This window comes from Acanthisitta chloris, unplaced genomic scaffold (genome assembly GCF_000695815.1).
Source record: "Acanthisitta chloris isolate BGI_N310 unplaced genomic scaffold, ASM69581v1 scaffold6274, whole genome shotgun sequence".
In the NCBI taxonomy this organism is placed as follows: Eukaryota; Metazoa; Chordata; class Aves; order Passeriformes; family Acanthisittidae; genus Acanthisitta; species Acanthisitta chloris.
In genome coordinates this window covers 105,922-127,325 of record NW_008667616.1, presented here as the reverse complement: position 1 = coordinate 127,325, position 21,404 = coordinate 105,922, and positions in this window count along the sequence as shown.

Here is a 21,404-nt window from a genome sequence, read left to right as displayed (position 1 = left end):
GTCTAAACAAAGTCAAAGCTGAAAGATCATTTCATATAACAGAGGCAGAATCTGGTTCATTGCAGGTTCAAAGTCAAGTGGTCAAACTACAGTTTCTAAAGGGCATATATATAAAACATGGATCACAATGAAGCCTCTCCTTATGGTAGGCAGAGCAGTCCTTTTACATGACTAAGCACAGATATACATGTATGCTTTTTATTTAATAGTGGTTACTGTCTCTCTTCTGCAAGATTTGCATCCTCTGAGTGGCTGAGGAACAGAGAAGCATAAATGAACTCTCTTACAGCCCAATTTAATTTTTGAGATTTATTTGACTAGAGGACAATTTGGCATAAAATACACAAGAAAAGTGCAGGATGTGATTGAAGGCTGTCAAGGAGGAAACAGCTCTCAGAGGAGCATGGGCACAAAGCCTTCCCAATTTCCACACAGTTGTTGAGGCAGCTGGCATCATAACATCATTAAGCAACTATTTTGTGACCCTAGACCCAGTTCCAAGCAAAGCAGGTTACATGAGTAACAACACTTGCTCACACAGGACCTTGTGGTATGGACCCATCCTACTTTAGGATCCTCAGGATGGAGATAATGGGAAGGGCACAGTGACGTCCACCTGAGCAGAATTGCCTGGGAAATGGCTTTCTCCAGCCCATGAAAGTTTGAGTTGGAGGCATTTTCCTGTTCCTTGACAAATAACTTTTGAAGCTTGTCTAGTCTGTAAGGCAGTCACAAGAATACTAAAGGTGTTCTGGGAAAAATCATAATCAATCTTTCTGCTAGTGTCTATACTAACAGATACATACTGCTCAGCTCTCTGGACCTGCTCAGCCACAGCTGCAAAGGGTCCAACCTTTGCTCATTTCCATTTCCAGGAGGTAGATGGACCTATCTACCTGAACAGAGAGTGACTGCAGCAGCTGCAGCAATTTTAAATTTAGACCATCTTTATCCAGTGCAATACTGCTCCTTTCAGAACATTAGTAAATCTGTATGTGCTGAAGAAATAAAGGAGGTAGAAATCAGCTTCCTGGAGTGTGTGTAAGGAATGGAATGCCCTGTTAGGCTGTCAGAGTTAACCAGAGGCAGCTGTTGATAAAGAGCTGCTCCAGGTCCTGCTCTACTTCATGGCCAGGGTCACAGGATCACAAGTTCCACCTGTGGATCCCTGATGGGCACTTATAACTGAGGAAAAATTGCACCAGTCACCAAGCATATCATGTAGGTCAATCCAAACATGTCTACATAACACAGAGCTGTGTGAGGAAGCAAAGCAGCTAACTTAAAAATCCCATCAGTGTATTCTTCAGCCTGCAAGAATACACCTTGTTGAAGAACAGGGCAAATCAATTTTGGTAGCTGTACATAGCCTTGCTGCAGCAACAGGAGCATGCCCTAGTGTCTCATCACAGAATCACAGAATAAATTAGGTTGGAACAGACCTCTGAGTTCATCAAGTCTAATCTATGACTGAGCACCACCACATAAACTAGACCATGGCACTAAGTGCCATGTCCAGTCTTTCCTTAAACACCTCCAGGGACAGTGACTCCACCACCTCCCTGGGCAGTCCATTCCAGTATTTAATCACCTTTTCTGTGCAGAAATTTCTCCTAACGTCCAACCTAAACCTCCCCTGGGAGAAGAGGCTGACCCCCCACCTGGCTATGACCTTCTTTCAGGTAGTTGTAAAGAGTGATAAGGTCACCCCTGAGCCTCCTCTTCTCCAGGCTGAACTGCCCCAACTCCCTCAGAAAACAGTGTCATCCTTTCATAAGGATGTCAGTCAATGTTCATCTACATCAGGTAAAAATAGAAACTCTCCCATAATGACCTAGTTCTTCTGCTTCACATTTCTAGCTCTGTCTAAACTTGCATCATTCAATACTAAACCTGCATCACTCTGTTCTAAAATTTCCAGAGACACTAAAGCCTGCATTTCTAAACACATCATAGCAGATTTATTGTTGGGCTGACTATATTATGTGTGTCTCTTAGAAACACCCAATAAAAATTATAAATACTTCAAAGAGGTTTTAAGCACTGATGACATAAATGGTCCTACAGCATTGGAAAGAGCTAGGTATGGTACAGGCAGGCAACAGCCAAGTTTCCCCACATACTTTCCCTTATGCCTCTAAGGCCTGACCTGCAGCACTCCTTTTTCCCAGGGGCAGGTTGCCCTCCTTCCACCATGGTAGATATCTGCATGTGGCCAGGAACCATCCCCAGAACATCATCCCCCAAACACCTGCCATCAAAAAGGAACAGGGAAGTAGCATGGCCTGAACATACATATATGCATATACTTACCTGCCTATGCACACATGCTGGACTGGCCTCAGGGCTTTTAATAGCTGAGAGAGAAAGAAAGTTGGTGGAACAAGCATAGACAGTGGAAAGGTGTAAGTGACAAAATCAAGTGTTTGGTAGGAAGCCAGGGCAGGTAGCAGTTAAGAAGAGATAGGGATGGGATGTTTATGGCCTCTCAAGAGGGCAGATACATTCAGACACTTGATGGAAGAAGTGAAATGGTCAGTGATATCAGATGGCAATACTAACTACAAGAGATAGCAGCATATAACCTGTGCTGCCACCCAGGGAGTGTGAAAATAAAATTGCACTGGCATGTAAGTGACACATTGCTCAGGTGTAGCTGCTCTCCAAAGCAGCTATAGGGGAGTGAAAACAAGGCTGGTCAGCCCTGCCTCAAAATCAGAGGAGCAGCAAACAAAAAGGCTAAATTTTTTGAGCAGTTACAGGAAACCTAAGGAGAATGAAGGCTTCTCTGCAAAAAATCTCCTCTTCTTGGTATCCTGTTTCTCTTGCTGTTGTTACTGCAGTTGAAAATTCTTTGAAGCTGAAATAATTTCTTTTATCCCACTTTCCTCCCTCCCTGACCTTGTTCTTAGCCTGGTTGAATTAACAATTTAAATGAATTAAAAACATACTTTTCCAAGTCAAAGCTCTTTTATGCAATGTGTTAAGAAGAAATATTATATGTGGTTATAGCAGTTCCAAGTTTAAGAGGTTTTACCTTTCTGACTATGCAGATATCCCTGTTGAGAAGACCAATTTTCTGTGATTACAGGGATATCTTCAGTGCATAATTGTCACCAGATTTCATTCTTGCTCCTTCAAGAAAAGACCTTGATCTTCCTGACTCTCCTCTCATTCCCATGAATGTATTTTAATGTGAAAAATACTAGGTTGTTTTTCAAACTGTTTACATTCTTCCCTTTCAGAAATTCTGTCCTTGTTCAATAGGATTTCTACATGCTCACGATTTCTGAGATATTTCTTCTGTATCTGTTACAGACTGAATTGGCTTTTGGGGATTTTATGAACTTCTACATATATTCCTAGCAATACTGGCTTCACTGTCTCTGCTTACTGATCTTATCGTAAGCTATTTACTGTTTCCATTTTATCCTTCAGTTAGACCCTTCTTCAAACCCATTCTTTCACATTCCTTCCCTAGGTTGTATAACAGAGAGGTCTTTAATCTCCCCTCTCCTCTAATTGAAGCTGTCCTTCCCAGCATGTTTTCCACTGCAATGCTTGGGTTTTCATTGAGCAATGTCAGCAATACTCCAGTTGCTGTTGCTTTCTGTTTAATGTGGTTTTTGCAAGAATAATAACAGCTTTTTGTCTATCCACACAACATGGAAAGACAGTTTTAATTTATTAGCCTCATGAAATAAAGCACCACACTACTGATACCACATGAGAACTAGGGTAAGGAAAATATAATCTGTTTATAAATCCAAAACAGGTAATGTATTACCAAGAGTTGCTGCCTGATTAGGAGCTGACACATTGATACCTTCCAACTGTAACTGGAATGACTGCAGGTCAACCCTGTTAGATAAACAACATGAAAATGTAAAATTGGGACTGAAATGAGGAGAGGTTCCCTGGGTCATATAATTGTGCTATCCAGGGTCACAGTGCAAACAAAAAAAAGCCAAATCCTGGTCCAGATCTGCATAGATGAAGGAGCTGGGACTAGCAAATCCCAGCAATAACCCAGTATAAACTGGAGGGGAGATGTTAATCATTTGGACTTTCTTCTCCACTGACTAGCAGCCACAGAGGATCTGATCAGATTAAAATAAGACAAATAGTGGCTGTTTCCATAAGCAGGAAGTCTTGGCCTCCAGTTATCTACAGAGCTCTGCTATTATCCACCAGCCACGAAGCTAACATTTTCCCAGACAGCTCTCACTAACAGTGATAATAGAGCAAGTTCCTAGCCTGACTTGACTCAAATGTGCAAGGTTGCCAGTGCTTTTGAGCTGTGCAGTTTCTTAAGATCACACTTGCAGACAGCTACATGTGCTCTGAGTGAGACAAGTGATGAAAATGAACACCGCATACTCAATATGTGCTGTAAATCTCATACAGCTGTTGGAGTAGGATAATACCTGATTTTCTCATAGTTTGGTTTTAGTTAAAAATTACAAACAAGCAATTATTGTTTCTGAGTGGGAAGGAAGGAGAAGGCAAATTGAGGAATGAAAAGCAATTAAAAGCTTCTCAAGAAATTTTCTGCTATTTATTCTTGCTTTCTTCCTGGATGATATTTCAAAGCCAGAGCTTAAAGATCTGCTTGAATTTGAAGCAGAGAATGTGTCAATGTTCAGATTTTAATCAAGCACAGCATTACAGTGAGACGTGGCACTAAAACAGCTGCTTCTGACTCTCAAGATTCAAAGTGACTGCGAAACCTACAGAGTATCTCTGAGGTGCTGCCCAGCCCAGCCCAGCCCAGATCAGGGTATTTCTAATGGCAACAAATAACAAGGGCTCTCAGGCATATAAAGCATTAACCACCTTCCTAAGTATTATTCCTATGACCTATTTCCTTCCTTTTAGGTCTGTAAACACTTGGAATTTCATGGTTTTAAAATGTGACCAGTGAGCAACTTCCACACCTGCCAACCAAAAAAGGGTCTGCTAGCTCTAATGGGCAGTGAGAGCCCATTTGTCCATGAAGGATGTTCTTCTCAGTGTGTGGGCTCAGGAAGGGGTGGGATAACTCCTGAGAGTGGGAACTCAGACTGGCTCCCAAATGCCACACATCATCATGGATTTTGGTTGTCTCTGCTTTAGGTATGGCTGTGGCTCTGACCAGAACAAAGACAGTGTAGCACTGTGTTCAGACACTACTGTAGATGCTAAAATCTGGATGAACCAAAATTCCTACCTTCATAAAAAAGTCCTACCTGATTCATTACCCAAATTATCAGGTCTGGGGCTACTGCAAACATGGCCAATTCAGGGGCGTGTTGGCCAAGGTGTCCTTCCTTGTGACCTTCCCTGATTCAGTTCCTCCTAATGTGCACTCCAGTGGGTATAACAAGACATCTAATGAGACTTCAGCCCAGGATTTTGGAATGAATAGAGCTGACTGAAATTCAGAACTTCTGTACTGTGAGGAGGTTTTGATACTTCAAGTTAATTCTTGCTGTCAATCAAAGTTTGAAACGAAATATGTTTGTCATATCTTGAAAGCATTTTCTTTTGGACTGTGTAAAATGTTTCATCTGGATTATATTTTTCTGATTATTTATCTGAATGACAGCTTTTTACTTTGACTTTACAAGATTACATTTTTTAAATGTTTACAAAATTAAAACTGTTAGAAAGAATGTCAGTTCTAAATGGTAAACACAAAAGTTATATTTGGGAAATGGAGAAGGGAAAATTTCACCATGATTGAAATACCTCATTGACTTCATTTAGAGGGATATTTCCTATAAACAAGCATTTCAAAAGAACCAAAAAAGCCTAATTATGAAGCAGCATTTTCTGATTGATAACCAGAGTGGCAGAAATTTTCTGTTCCACTTCAAAAAGAGTGCTGATGATGTGCTTCGGTAAGTAGGTCCCCTTGAAACATAATTTGGAGCCAGGGACATTAACAAGGAAGGCATTTACAGAAGGAACGCTGATCTAAGGAGGGTTTCAAGATTTTGAGCTTACTGCTCCAGTTCTTGACTCATCTTTTTCTAAGTTTTGTTTTCTCATTTGGCAGGCAGCTCTTGCCTAGGTTTATTCACAATCATGTCCATTTGACTTTTCTGAAAGAAGACTATGTAGAGCAAATAGAGCAAGACCCCCAGTTCCTTTCTTCTTTAAAGCAGTGGCCACCACGGGAAGCCTGAGATGTAGTATTCATCACCAAATTTTTGCAAATAAAGCTCTTTACTCTTCATTGTGCACTGTCAAGTAACAGGTTTAATTCAAGCTGCATGGTTAGTGCTGCATGGGTATTAATCTAGTCACAAAACCTGGTAATTCTGGTTTGTGTCTGGAAAGTTTTTAAAGAAAGAACAGACCACTTTGCCTTTTATTCCCAGTCAATGCTACTTCATCACAATGTTTCCAGATGCCTGTTTTAGACACTAAAGAATTTCTGTGGACTCTAAAATCTGCTTTGTAATGCACTGTGATAAAAAAAAAAGAAGTGTTTGGTCCAAAAAACAAGTTTCTTGTAAGCATATTGTTATGATTTTATTCTAAAGATATTCATTAGAGTTTTTCTTGATTGTTATAATGTAAAAGCATTATAAACTCTGGAATGAGGAAATTTAAATAAAGCAGCATATACTAGTCATCCTCTAACCTTTAAGTACAGACCAGATTTCAAATACACAAGTAATTAAAGCCATTTTCAGTTTTATTTAGGAACTTCAGTTCTGATGGCTATGCCTTCAATTTTGCTTAAGCCTAAGTAGCCATTCCATGTTCACAAAGAAATGCCCAGTAAACTCTCTCCCATTTAGTGAAACCTGACAAACTGTGGCACTTTCTAACCACAGCAAAGAAACTCTGATGCTGGAATGTGACTCTCTTCCATCCTCTTCCCATAAGCAATGCACTGCATTGGAAACACTTCCCTGAGACAAAGTCTGTTGTGTTCTGCCATCACTGGTAGTTGGACTGTGCAGTCATATGAAGCACCTCCTCTTCCTCAGTACCCTTTGGACATACTTATTATGCAACCATTTACCCCTTTGTACAGTTTTGCATTCCTTGCTGACCTTGCCTCTACCTTGCACATTTGGTTTCTTTATTCCACACCCCATATGGTCTTAGTTTTCTTTCCATTGTCCAGTGAGGTATCAGCTTTACCTTCTGTCCCTGTTTTTCTACTTGAGTAATTTTCCTTCACAGCCTAGGCTACACTGGGGAGATGGCAGCTAGGCAAAGCAAACCTCTTACTGAGTTTCTGCAAATATGAAAAATAAATAAGAACATAATGAATAATGCAAATTTTAGCTTGAGTCAATGAGCACATGATGCAGTTCAGGAAGTAGGAAGAGAGCAATAGGAGCTGTTAACAGTCTGACAGTGGTTGTTTCCTCTGCATTGATGAAGAAACTGCCCTTTTCCAGGGAACAACAGAAATGGCAATGCAGCTGGGGTGGGACTTGTTCACTGAGAAGAGTCCAAACCAAACTCTGGGATTTTGCTTCATAAGCTTCTGTGCCACAAGGGCAAGCAAGTCATAGTTAATTAACAGTGTAGATTAGTGCATGCCATATGTGACATATTATGGGACAACTGGCATTATTTCAGTGCTAAGCCACGGTGCTGTGACATGATATGTGACATATTATGGGACAACTGGCGTTATTTCAGTGCTGTGACATATTTCCTGATGCCTATATTTGGGGCTTCAGTCACTCTTTAATTTTTCAAACTGTCACCAACAGTTACATTAATTTTTCAAACTGTCACCAACAGTTTGTTATGTTGCAAAAGTGGCTGTGACTGATGGCAGGCTAAGGTCAAATAGAGTGTATCAGGCTTTTTTGTTTGGAGAAGTGCACTTTCTGATGCAAGTGGCCTCAATTACCACTCTTAGTCTTATCATGAACTTCAGGCTTTTTTGTTTGGAGAAGTGCACCTTCTGATGCAAGTGGCTTCAAGTACCACTCTTAGTCTTATCATGAACTGCCCACTGTGGTCCCTTCCAGCCTAACTGATTCTGTGAAACACAATGCACACAGGGATGGTGTTTCTGGCATGTGGTATATTGCATCTTGGCAGAAATGTTTTTACTGGTGCTTTGAATTATGCCCCATTGTGAAAAATGTTTCTGTCAAGCAATGAGGATCTTTTGTTTCCAGCTCTAACTTGAACATCTCAGGAGTGGCAAGTATTTGTTTTTGTTTCCAGCTCTAACTTGAACATCTCAATAGTGGCAAGTATCTGTTTAATATTACTGCTATGAAAACAGTAACTTCCTAGTTGTAACTAGTGAGTATAGTGTAAAGTTATAAGATGGGTCACCCTGGCTGGGAAGATACAGTTTCCCCACCAGGCAGGGGATTCAGTCAGAGATGACCTGTTTCTTCATAACAGTGTTTCTGGTCCTGTTCCCTAAGGACAAAAACATACTCCAGGCTTTGGTGAACAAGCATAGCACACCTAACACTACTTAAATGAGAACTTGTTCTTCCTGTCAACCTTTTTTCCCTTGCAGAGTCCTGAAACTATCTTCCTTTGTACACCAGGAACTGTAGTCCACAGCTTAACTTTTCATGAATGCCTTGCAGATGTCTGTTCAGGGCTATGTGAAGAGTTAAGTAATCAGGAGACACAAATGGTAGGGTCACAAGGTGCACTGTAAGAAGGTGTTGCATATCATGCACACCATATCTTCCAGTTACTTCCAGTTCTAGTTACTTCTCTTACCGCCAAAGATGTCAAATACTAGGCCCATTTTTAAACACTCATCTGTCTCCATATGGAAATTGTTTATCACTGCATCTTCTACATTACACCACAAATTCACAAATAGCTTTATATACATCCTTCTTCTTACTGTACCATGTGTTCAGTTTTGAACTCTAACACCCACCCTGCCAAGCTATTGTCTGCACCATATCTGACATATGCAGAAATGAGAAGCATCCCCTGTTTGTTCAGTCAGATCCGTACTTGTAGCAAGTCATAAAACACAGGCTAAAAGAAGAAAAGGTTGTAATAAGTGTGTCATGGTTTGGTTTCACCTTCACAATCCACTTTTAACTATTCCTCATCTTCCCTTTGCTACTCAGAGTAACCATTTCAGGGCTATGCTTGATTCTTGGCAACCTGCTCTGGGTTTTGCACTCTGCCACTTTAATGAATTTATCACCCCTCCTGTGCTTGTCATTGCTTTTCCCCACAAGAAAGTTTACATCAGTCATATAATTTTACTGAAATTATGCCTGAAGTTGAACCCTTTCTGTGCCATCAGATCAAGAAAGTAAGACTCGATTTTTAAAAACCAGCTGAATAAAGCAAATATTCACATTTAAAAGAAAAATCTAACTAGCAACATAAAACAACATTAGTGTCACAAAATGTAATGGAGGAAATAACCACGGTGCCTATATAAGGGATGTTAATACATAAGGAACAGACACCACTTCTCCATTAAAGAAGTCTGATGCTATTTTCAGAGCTTTAGAAGAAATTTTCATGATTTAAATGAAGAAGGATGGCTAACATCTAGTATATGTTTTTCTTCAGGAAACATGTACTACCAGGAAATAGAAACACAAGATCCAAAATCATTTTCTGCCTAGCTGTGTTATACAGTGTATCAAAATTCAAGATTAACTCAGGTAATATGGCAGCACACACTGATAAAGGCTGGATTTTAACCACCTATGTTTATATGACTACTAAGTGAAGGGTGAGGGTGAGTGCATTGCATTGGGGAAGCTGGCAGAACCTGTTAGAATATTCTATTTATTCTCCTTTCCTTTACAATGAACAAGGAAAAAGAAATACAGAATCATACACCAGAAAAACACACTAAGAAAATCAGTGTGCAGTAAGGTTGGTTTATTTGTGATAGGACAATTCAATTAAGTCAAGCACTGTGGTCCACTGACTCTCATCAGAGTGAGTGATAGCTGATGCCAAAGTATCATTTATCACTATATTTTCACTTTTGAAGAACCAGATAAACTGGGTATCTAATCCTTAAATTAAATAGCTGTTTCAAAGGCAGTGTTGGATTAGGTAAACCCTACTGTAATGTGTTCATTTTTGCTCTCCAAGTAGGTCCGCTGATTTTAACAAGACTGTTCACATACATCAAGTTGGCCATGCTTTGCAAGAATGAGCCCTTTCTCCACTTCTCTGCATCAGAACAAAGACCAGACCACTACTGCAGAAGGTGATGTACCAGCCAACTTACAGCTTCTTATCTTCATAGCATAAATTTAGTTGATAATGGTCCAATGCCAAGCTTTCCCTTATATATATCCCCTGAAAAGAAGAAGAAAGGGGAATACTGGGGACACAGCAAGGGTACAAAGGTCTGGAGAGTAACAGTTTGGCCATTTCTGTTGCTGACAAGGCTTTGGCTGGGTAGGAGAAACCCTTTTCCTACTGGACAATAGGACTGTCCTACTCCACTGCTGCCCCACACAGCTTGGTCCATCTTCCTTTGTGCTCTAGGTTCAGTCCCACATGGCTGAGGTGGTTTTGCTGCTGCTCCCACCAGCCTGATGTCAAAGACAGCTGTCTGCCTGCACCTACAGTGTCTTCATATCAAAGTGTGTCTCATGGACTTAAAACCTGCAGCAAGAGCAACCAATATCTTTTTGGCTATCAGAAGACGCAGATCCAGATGTGTCAGTGTTATTATGCACACTGATATGTGCATACCTGACAATCTGGACATGTGATGGATCTACTGGACTAATTGTCTAGGTGTAAATTCATGGCACAGCAGCAGAAGCTTTGCTAGGTCCTAGTTCTGGAGCAACCATGGTCTAATTACACAGTCATATTAATCACATCTGGAGGTAGGCATTTATTTGCCTTTTAAATAAGTCAGCTGATCACAGATGGATTATCTTTATCCTTGTGCATAATAGCATGACCTTTCTGGACTGCTATCTAAATATTTAGTCCTTTTTTTTTGGCACACAGTCATTTCCTGTGCTTCAAACAAAGAGATTACTAAACACAAACATATTCGAGATGAATGCTCAAGTAAGAGTAAACTCATCATTCTCTTCAGTGAACAGACACAGTAGAAACCTGACAAGAGCAAAAACTGTTGTAGTCCACAATGCATTTATTAATGACTGAACATATGCTGTGATTGTTACTGCCATTTATCAGTGCCTAGTGGCAAAGCAAGATCCATGACTAAGCAGTGTTGGTGATCTCATAGTGCCCTTCTCCATTTATACAGTCTTCTTACAGCTATAACAATTTCAAGCTCTCACATCATATAGATTTGAAAACCTGGAATGGCCTTGGAAAGGTAAAAAGCCCAGATATATTTGCAGACCTTCTCAGGTCATACAAACCCACTTTCTCCACTGAATGTTCCTTCCACGGTCCCATTTGATATCTCCATTAGTAAATGTAGAACAGCAAAAGCCCAAAAATAATACACCATCCTTTCTGACACTGAAGTAAAGCACTATTTCAAGAATATTATTTCTAAGGTACCTTAGGTCCAGATCTCTTTGGACTGAACAGATGTTAAAAGATTTGGTTGGTTCTGCAGCTGTGAACCACTTGCAAATGCATCATTTCATAAGAAAATTTTCCATTTTAATCTAAGACAGATGGTGTGCTGAAAGGGGCTGTGGCAGACTAGCCTAATGACATGAATAAAGTGGTAATTATTTCCTTCTGTGCTTTTCCGCTGTTTTAATGTATTTGAAGCTGTTACTGTATTTGCTGGTTTTCTTTAGTATATGATATGAAATCCCTCACAATGGAAGGTAATTCAGGCTGGATGCTGCAGTGGCAAAGGACACAGACACTGAGGAACTGGAAAATGCTGGAAATGTAAGGAGTGTCCCACTTCTTTTAGAAAAAGCATAGCAGGGGAAAAAAAACCCAGACATTTTTAGAGGAAATGGGATACTGCTTTTCAATCAGTTCTTTACTAAGCAGACTGCAAAATTCTTTGCCTCCACAAAGATCATGAAGCAGGGCCCTAGCAAACAGAAGCTAAAATCAAATTACTCAGAGATGCAAAACAGAGCAAAACTTGAAGTCTGGAAGTTTAGACAAAACCAAATAAGAAAAAAAGAAAATCTAAACTCAACAGGAAAAAACATAAAATATTATGATGCACAGCAATGTAACTAAGACAGAAATACTTTTGTGAATGACTTATAGTTGAGGGAATCAGGATGATACGAAATACACTGTACAGTTCACTCTTGGAGTGATAAAAGTTGGATCAGCTATCTTGAGGTTTCTTATATTTTATATAAATTTGAATCATGCCAGAAGCTTTCAATAAGACTTGTATTTTGCCAATAAAGCAGCATTCTTGTTCTAGTATCAGGAGAAGGAGATTTGTTTCCTAGAGGTGTACTGAGCAAGCCAAGAGCATGTAAAATATAACTAGTGAGGAGGAGGCTGCATGTCCAGGGCAGTGCTAGAGAGTGAGGAAAGGAGAAGATTATTCATTGTGCCGATTCCTTAGATGTGTGGCATGCACTGAAACAGGCTGAAGAGAAAAGGAGAGCCCAGATGGGAGGGTGGGAGGTTTGCAGACAGGAGAGTGGAGCTGGAGTTCCAGGGGAGAGGTGAGAAAGCTGCAAAGGGATGAGATAAAAAGGGCAGACATGAAGATGGAAGGAACCTGGTTCAGTTAATTTCCTCATGGTGACTATATTGACCGAAGATATTTCTCTGTCCCCACATGACCTTACTACCTTATCTCTAATCTACATCCAGAAACAACTTCTTATCTTTGAAAATGGCAATTTCAGAAGATTTTAAGCTTGTCCTTTTTAAAAGTATGTTTCCAGTGTTAAGTTTTGTATAATTGAAGGTTTTGGGTTTTATTCCTCTGAATAAATGAGTCAGTGCTGTATATGTTTCTGTTTATTCCCTGCAGCTTTGCATGTGTGAGAAATCATAGACATCTTCCTTTGAGAGGGAAAATCAGTCAAGTTTGTATTAGCTGGAGTAAAAAGAAGAAGAAAAAAAGCAGTTTACCAATTATTAGTCAAAGACTTGAGTAGATTTCAACTGAAAGCACAGAAATGGAGGCAACTCTCCACACTGAGTTGCACAGAAGGGCAGAAGGGCTCCTATTCTCACAGAAGATACTCCATAGAACCATGAAGGCTTATGGACCATCACCCATGGTATCTCCTAAAGCAATCCAAGCACTGGGAATTCATCACACTGAATTCCAGGTTGCTTGCAGGAGTTGGCAGTCATCACCTCTGGTGTATCCTGTGGGCAGCTGGAGCTTGTTACTTTAAGGCTACTCAGCCACACATATCCAGGATCAAAGCTCTCTGAGGGTGGATGCTACAGCACTTTAAATAAAATGTCAAGAGAAGTTAGCAAGGTGCATCCCACCGCAGGTAAGAGTTCCTTGGTGAGTGTGATAAACAGTACATACATTCTGCTTCCTCCCAGATGTGCTGGCAAAGTCACCCCAGAGCTCACTCCAAAGTTCTTCCTACAGTCAGACCATGTAGATGAAGCTGTAGGTTGTTTTTACTGGCCAAATATTATACCCTTTGTCATCACTTTCATACCCTTCTGTCCCCTCTCTCCTCCTGCACTTGCTCTTAGAAGTTACATTGGCAGCTGAGGATACCTTTAGGTAAGAAGTTACCATGAATTTAGAACCATGACTATGATTAATGTATGAACAATACTGCCCACCTCTTTGAAACAAATCACAAAACTACATTTCTTAAGATAAATGTTTCTTAAAAATGCAACATATATTTTTTCTCACATTTAAAAAACCCCCAAACTTATTGTTTCTCTTTCCAATATAATTTTTCATCTTTTTATTTTGCTATCATTGCATAATACCACACTCTCTGATAGGGCATCATATTGTATACAAATGTTCTATGTCAACATTCCCTGAAAGAAGCATTTTTTAATTTCAGCACCAATGGTACTTCAAAGTTATCACAATGTCACATCAGCCAATGGCTGCAGATCCAACAAAAACTATAATACTGTGGTATTTAATTTTGCTTTCTTAATTAAACTGCCATCCTATTGAAATCACAAAATGAAAGTGGCCTAAATAATACAGAACAAAGTTGAACATTTCTGAAGTAGAATAATTTATCGGGATGTTAAGTTAGAGCAGATACTAAATTTAAGAACAATGTGTAGTAAATACTACAAAAGTTGGGATTTTTGAGAGCCTTGCAAAAACTCAGAAGAGAACAGTGTTCAAAAACAGACAATGGGATTAGCATAAAGGAATCCTTTTTCTTGAATAAATATGTCTTGATAAATATTTCTACAAGATTATGAAATCAGACAATACAGGAACAAAATCTTCTTTCTGATGAAACCACAGAAAGAGTCAGTGATCCAAAAAGCATCAAAGACATTTATCTAGAAATAAGCCCTAAATATTTTAAGAGGAAAAGAAATCTACAATGCAGAGATTTTCATTATTTTTAGAGTGATGCCAGTCTTTCTAGGAAAGTAAAATGTGGTTTCAATATGGTATTGTTACTTTATATATGGAGTATGTGCTTAATATTAACTGATTTCAGCTGAAGCAGAACTAGAGCAATGTCGAGTGTTTCGAGCAAAAATATCCTGGCATTTTCCAAAGACAGAAGGCATCTTTACCAATCTAAAGACAGCATTGACAGTCACAAAATCTGGCTGCAGCCCTCAGTTTTGCCATTGTAATCAGTTATGGCCACAAGAAAGTTAATTTTTTCATGCTGGAGTACATTCCAAGAGCTGGCAATGCACTGCTTGCCTCCCTTCTGGGCTTCTCAGTGATTTGGTACTAGACCAAAGAGGTCATACAAAAAAGGATTTTGCTTGATGAATTCAGATTTTAATGACAAATAGAAGCAATTTTTAAATTTCCTTAGTCTGGGTTTGTTTATTCATTTCTGTACTATACATTATTACTTCGCTTCTCCCTTCTTTTTAAATAAGTAAAAGGCTAATTTAAGTGACATTGTCTTCAGTGGAAATGGGATTAGAAACTTTCATACAAATTGCTGGCAGTGTTGTGGAAACAATGGAAACTACCATAAAAACTTATTCATGGAGAATATAGGAAGCAGAAAGTGTTAGTAATTTTAAAAGTCATACAGTTTGTCAGCTATGTGGTTAGTTCTGGCAGCAAGAAATGAGACACTTTAATAGACATAATGGATAATGTCGAATTCTATGTTTAAATATTTTATGTGATTTAACTGCCTAAGAGTATCCCATGGCAGGTTGTCTGGTTTTTGAGGCACATGAAATCGGATCAGACACCACTGCATGTAACAGTAAACTCTTTAATGTGGCAGTCAATATGTGACACAACCTTCTCTCGAGGGACCTCTCTTCAGGAATAATTAGTTGGTGGCAATATGGCTCAGAAAGAAGAGAAAGAACCAAGATAAGAAGCATTAAGCAATTTCAGGTTCTCCAATAAGTGATCACATGCACAGAGCTTGAATGTAACAGGGACTATTCATGTTGTGACCACTCCAGATCCCACCTCTCACATGCAAATTGCTGGAGCTGCTTGGGAAGTCTGGTGGTTAGGTTTACAACACAGGTGACAAATCCCAAAGTGATATAAGCTGCTGCTACAGCAGGAAGATGGTAATTTATACTATCTGAAGGTCTGTAGAACAGTTAAGGTAATTTTCCAACAGTATTTTCTCATTTTCAGGGAGTTGAATGGCTGGAAATATTGACAATGCCATTTTTTTCCATATGTGAGTGGTTTTACAAACTTTTTTGCCGTCTCCTGCTCTGAAGGGTGTTTAGTAAATTCAATATCATGATGTACCACTTGAAAAGTAGGTATAAAACTGATCACATCTGCCAGCAGCATTAGGCAGCCACATGTCTCCTATCCCACCCTTGTTTGCTCTGAATTTAGCATGGAGACATAGGAAGACTAAACACCTAGTACGATTATTAAAACACAAAATCTCTTCTCACAGAAATTACCAATACTTCAGACTCAGATGTTTTAATCAGTAAAAGAAAACTCATCTTCCATCATGCTGAAACTGTAGTAGAAAACAAACTATCCCTGACTTCAACTTCATTGATTTTAGCTTTGTTACCAAAGGAGTTTCTATTAACAGACAAAAGTAGTCTGCTTGCTGGAGAATATCAGTAGGGTTAGGCGTTGTCATAAAGAGGAATTTTCTTAAAGATTTGTCACAAAGAGGAATTTTCCTAATGACAGACCATCAAAAACTCTATAAACATCATAGTTTCCATTTATTCCTCTCTCCTTAAAGGCTTTAGTGTATTTAAATGCAATGTTTTGTCTGATTCCTTGGCGATAAAAGTTGCTGAAAGTAATGAAAAAAAAAATATAAATGCAGGCACATTAAAGGCACTGAGCTACAGTTATTGCTTTCTGAAAGCTTTCACTGCACTACTCTAGTCGGAGAATTAAATCTTTTTATACATGAGAACCAACCTCATTGCTTTGGCAAAATATATCAGCATTTCAAAATCCATCAGTGCTCTATATTGAAAAAAGTTATAACACAGTACTCTGGAGGACAGCTAATGGCATCAGTGAGAAGAAACATGTAAATACCTCTGCTGGCCTGAACTGATGTGCTCTTATTGAACCCAGGCTACTTTATGAAAGGTAAATGTAATTTCTGTGTATCACAGTATTGCCTCTTCTGTTCTGGCTGAAATGAAAATCAAGGAAAGTAGCCAAATTGAAGCACAGCCAGCCTTGGGCTCCACAAGTCCATTTCTTTCCCTTCTGTACCAGTATATTATCTGTACCACAATACTTTCAATTATTTATCTTGCAAGAACTTTACAAGAGGAACAGAAACACACCTCTGGTACAAGTTTCTGGACGTATCTGATTGCAAGTCCTTCCCTTGCTTATGACAGGTTAAACCAAGTACCTACACAGCCCAAAACACATCTGTGCAGTGGTGGGTGCACTTGTAGCCTCACCCATGGCAGTTGCAATGTGAAAGATCAGTGGCCCTTCCCAAATTGTTTGAGAATCATAGCAATAGCTTCTTGGCAAATTCAAAAATTTCACAAGTCTGATGCGAAGTTTGATCTGCCTGTTCAACCCAGCACAAGACCAAATAAAACAGAAAGGAGGAGTACAGATGTTTTTTAGTGTAAAACTTTCAGTATTTTCAAAAGAGAGTGAAAGCTACAAAAATATACTTTTATGTTTTGCCTTGTTATTTTCATCTACTTGCTGTTCACTTTCAGCATTCACACACAAAGCACAACAGTGTGATGCTATCCAGTAATAAAAATATTCAAGAGCCATCTGTGCAATGTGCTCTAGGACAAGCCTGCTTGAGCAGAGAGGTTGGACAAGGTGAGCTACTGTGGTTCCTTCCATCCTTACCTCTTCTGTGATTCTGTGAAAAGAGAGAAAAACAAAGCTTGCAGACACCTGTGTTTGCTTTATTTGAAGCTGTCAGAACCGAAGCAGAAGGCTCTATTACCATGTGGTTATAGAGAAAAGATGATAAGAAAACAATGGTGTATCATTATAAGAAGTTCTGCTGATTGTAATAACATAGCAAGTAATTTCCAAAGAATAATTAAGTCAAGGACTTTCAGGGTATGTACAATGCTATGTGAAGATCTTTTATTCCTGTGTTTTAAATAGGAGAGTTGCTTTGCACTTTACACTTAATTGCAAATCACCACTGGTTATTAGAGGTATGTCAGTTTTCTCTACAGCAAAAGAGTATAATGTCAGGCAAAGGCTGTTGATAATAGAGACTGAAGTGCAGAACAGCATGTGTGTTGTTGGCTGTGTGGTCTGAGAAAACCACTTTGCTGTCTGAGTAGTTACTTGTGTGTGGCACAGTTTGATACCTGGGCAGAAGGTATATTAGAACTACAGCCAAGAAAAAGAAGTTAAAATAACTTATGAACACAGGAGTGACTTTTCAGGTAAGCTTGTGTGAGGAGAAGACCACACACACAGAGCAGCACTTGAAGTATCACAAGTTTCCCTTTTTCTCCCACTATAAAAGAATCAAAGGCTGTTTGCAACTCCTCAGACACTTCTCAGCCAAGTCAGTTATTAGTAGTATGGACTCTCATTTGGGTCACCACAACCCTCTGACATTTAGTAGACAGTTTTCTTGATGATCTTCACGCTTTGCTCATTGATGTAGCTGCTAGAGCTGTGCATAAACATTGATTTGAATTAAATCTGTCCCAAACAGTGTTTGCCATGATGCACAGGCTGATATAGGGAAGCATCAGGTGTTTCTAAGACAGCCAAAATCTGGTCTGTTTTTTCCCTCAACAGCTCTTTCCTGTAATTTTGCTAAACTTACAAATTCTTTGACTGTGTACAAGGCAGAGTGGGGGTGAGCACCAGCTAGGGGAAAGGAGCAAGGAGATGTCTTCTAAAAGTCAAAGCTGGCATAGGACAAACCTAGATGTGAAAAGAGTGGTGAACTTTGCCTCAAGGTAGGATGTACTGCCTGGAAAACCTGAGCCAAGATGTCAGTTTTTCACACAGAGCCTGCTGCCAAGGGCAGGGAGCTACAGGAAACTAGAAAGGGATGAAATCACTGTGTGATCATGGCTTCCTTTTTCCCAACTGGGGGAAAAATAAAATAAAATAAATAAAAATAAAAATTCCTACAGGAAAATAAGAAAAGGAAAGACAAAATCATCTGATTTGGCTGTTTATCCCTACAGGGTCAGAATGGAGAACTTCACCCAGTAACTCATGCTCTGCAGTAGATTTCAAGCCTTGTGTATGAGCTGAAGTAAGTCTCTGCATATGAAACACCATCATACTCAGCTGAAGCACATCAGCCAAAATCCAACATCTCATGTAAAAGTAAAGCCATAACCCTCTCTGGAAGACCCTGAGTAAATGTGCTTTAAAGAAGAGACAGCTTTGGAACAGAAGAATTTAATTCCTAACCCAGAGCTCCCCTAGACACAAATTTCCTTCCAGCAAGAAGTCAGGACTGCAGTAGCAACTGCTAAACCAGCATTGCTCTTGCTTCCTCTCCTGCTGTCTCAGAACACAGGCACACATTTTCTTTCTGCATTTGCACATGATTGTACACAGTTGTATTCATCTCTGTTGGAAAGTGCACATTTCCATGCAAACTTGAGGAAAGACAGCCAAAAGCCAAGTATGGGAGTGGGAGTCAAGGAGAAATAATCCTGCATATTTCTCAGTTCAAGCACTGTTGTCTTCCTAGCATTATCTCAGCTTTTCAGAGTAAATAGTTGCATGTGAACAAAAGCATCCATATCCCAGCTGGCAGGTATCTGCAGTTACTATGCATTATTAAACATTTATGGAGAAGCAGCTTCCAAGAAGACTGAGTCGAGCACAGAAGCAGCATTTTCATCTAAGATTACCTCAGAGTCCAGATGTCATTCGGTTTGATCCATGTCTTGGAAGCTAACTGTGGCTGCAGCATTTATAATTCACAGAACACCATAACTTAGTCTTGACTGACTTTTAAAAAGTATACAAGAGTTTTACATGCATGCTGCGACCTTACTCTAGCTAGTGACAGCCAAAGTTTTGGAAAGCTTTAACCTACCTCATTCCTCAGTTGAGAGGCCAAGACTAGGCTGTTCAATACTCACCTGAATCTGCTTTTCAGTGGTACTTGTTCCCCTCTTCATCTAAGCCCAGAGACTCAGCTCTGGATATTTTTGGAAGCACGTGTGGATGGAGGGTTGGTGGTCACAAATGCTATTTTTAGCATGGTAAGGCTGATCTTCACAGCACCTCTCATAGCCAGAGGGAGTCAGACAGGCACCTCTGTGGGACCATCCAGAACAGAAACCAAGCCTTAGGTGCTCCTGGCTGCCTTCTGGGGGAGCTTATTTCTATCCCTCTACTGAAGAGGGAGCTCAGGAACATGCACTTCCTAAGGCCACGTTCCCTTCATCGTGCAAGAGATTAGGCCTTCCAGAGAGCAATTCAGAAACAGAGGACAATTTGAGGCTTTAGAGTATTACCTTCCTTTTCTAAATCGTTTGCACTCACTGGTTCCCAGCTCAGTGGAGACAGCAGATCCTCTCAGAGACAATTTGCTAGTTTTGCTAACCTGAAAGTGAGAGAAGGACAATTTCACTGCAAAGTACAACTTTCACCAATATACTGGCCATAGTTCAGAAAACAAACACTAAAGTAAAATATAACTACACTTAAATGAAAGCATAGCTTTGAATGTATATCCCTGCTGGCTGAACCAATCAGCCATTACAAGCACTGGCTCAGTTACCTCACTGTGAGAGGCAGTGGAGCCTTTCAAGGGGCTTTCATCATGCAGCTAGCTAGAAGTAATTGAAATAGTTGTGTTAAGCCAGAAGGCTGTGATGTTCAACTGGAAAAATCTCTATTGGACAAACCCCCTTCTCCTCCCCTGCCTTCAAATCCTTGGGCCTTACTTTATACTTCTTGCATTATCACACAATTCCTTGATGCTGTTTGTTGTGGATGGACTCAAAGATTGTTGTGGATGGACTCAAAGACACAGTTTCTGTATTATTTTTAAAGGAAGGCCAGAGTAAGAGCTAACAGTGCAATCTATATGTCAATTATTGCCCCTACCCTTCACTACTAAGTGAATACTCACAACTCTGAACAGCTCTGGTTTCCTGAGAAGCTGCCAACAAAGTTTAGCTGTCTCTTGATAAGCTCCTGAATGCTATAATAAAACAGCAAGAGCAAAATGTACTCTGGAAGATGGCCTAATGCAAAACTGAGGCACCAAATTTAAATCATAATGTTACTGCCTTTTTAGAACCTTCTCCCATTTTATTGTGCATGTCAGCTGTGATAAAAATATTGAGCAACAATCTTTGAACTATTTTGGTACTCTGTTGAAGTGTTTGAACAATACTGGCATGCCAGTTTATCTACATTTTATAATAATCAGTGATTTGGAACAAATTATAGTGTAAACACAGCATGTCTGAACCAAACAAGTTCTTTTCAAGATATTCTAAATGAAAACATATTTAAGCCTATTGTTATTGCTTTTAGTACAATCACCATGGAAACTACATAAAACTCACTTGAAATATCCATTCTTTCTTAAATGCTTTGTGGTGCCTAAACGATACATGAATTAAGCATAATTGGTTTGGTATTTTAATGGTCAGTAACAGAACAGCATGTCCTTTGAAACATGCTCTAACTGAGTTAATTGCTGCATTTACTGCATGTGAGACCTAAGTTTTTACCAGCTTTGTTAGGAAAAGAGAAGGGAGCAAAACCTTTAAAACAGTAATAGTTGTTCTGGGTTACATGTATCTCAATTCACCACAGAGTTTTGAAACTCCAGCAGAGAAAAACTTTGTCAGATTCACCCCTACAGTAAACTCAGCTAAAATCAATGCAGTTACATTCAAAATTAATTGCTTCACTAGCTTCAGGACTAAGACATATT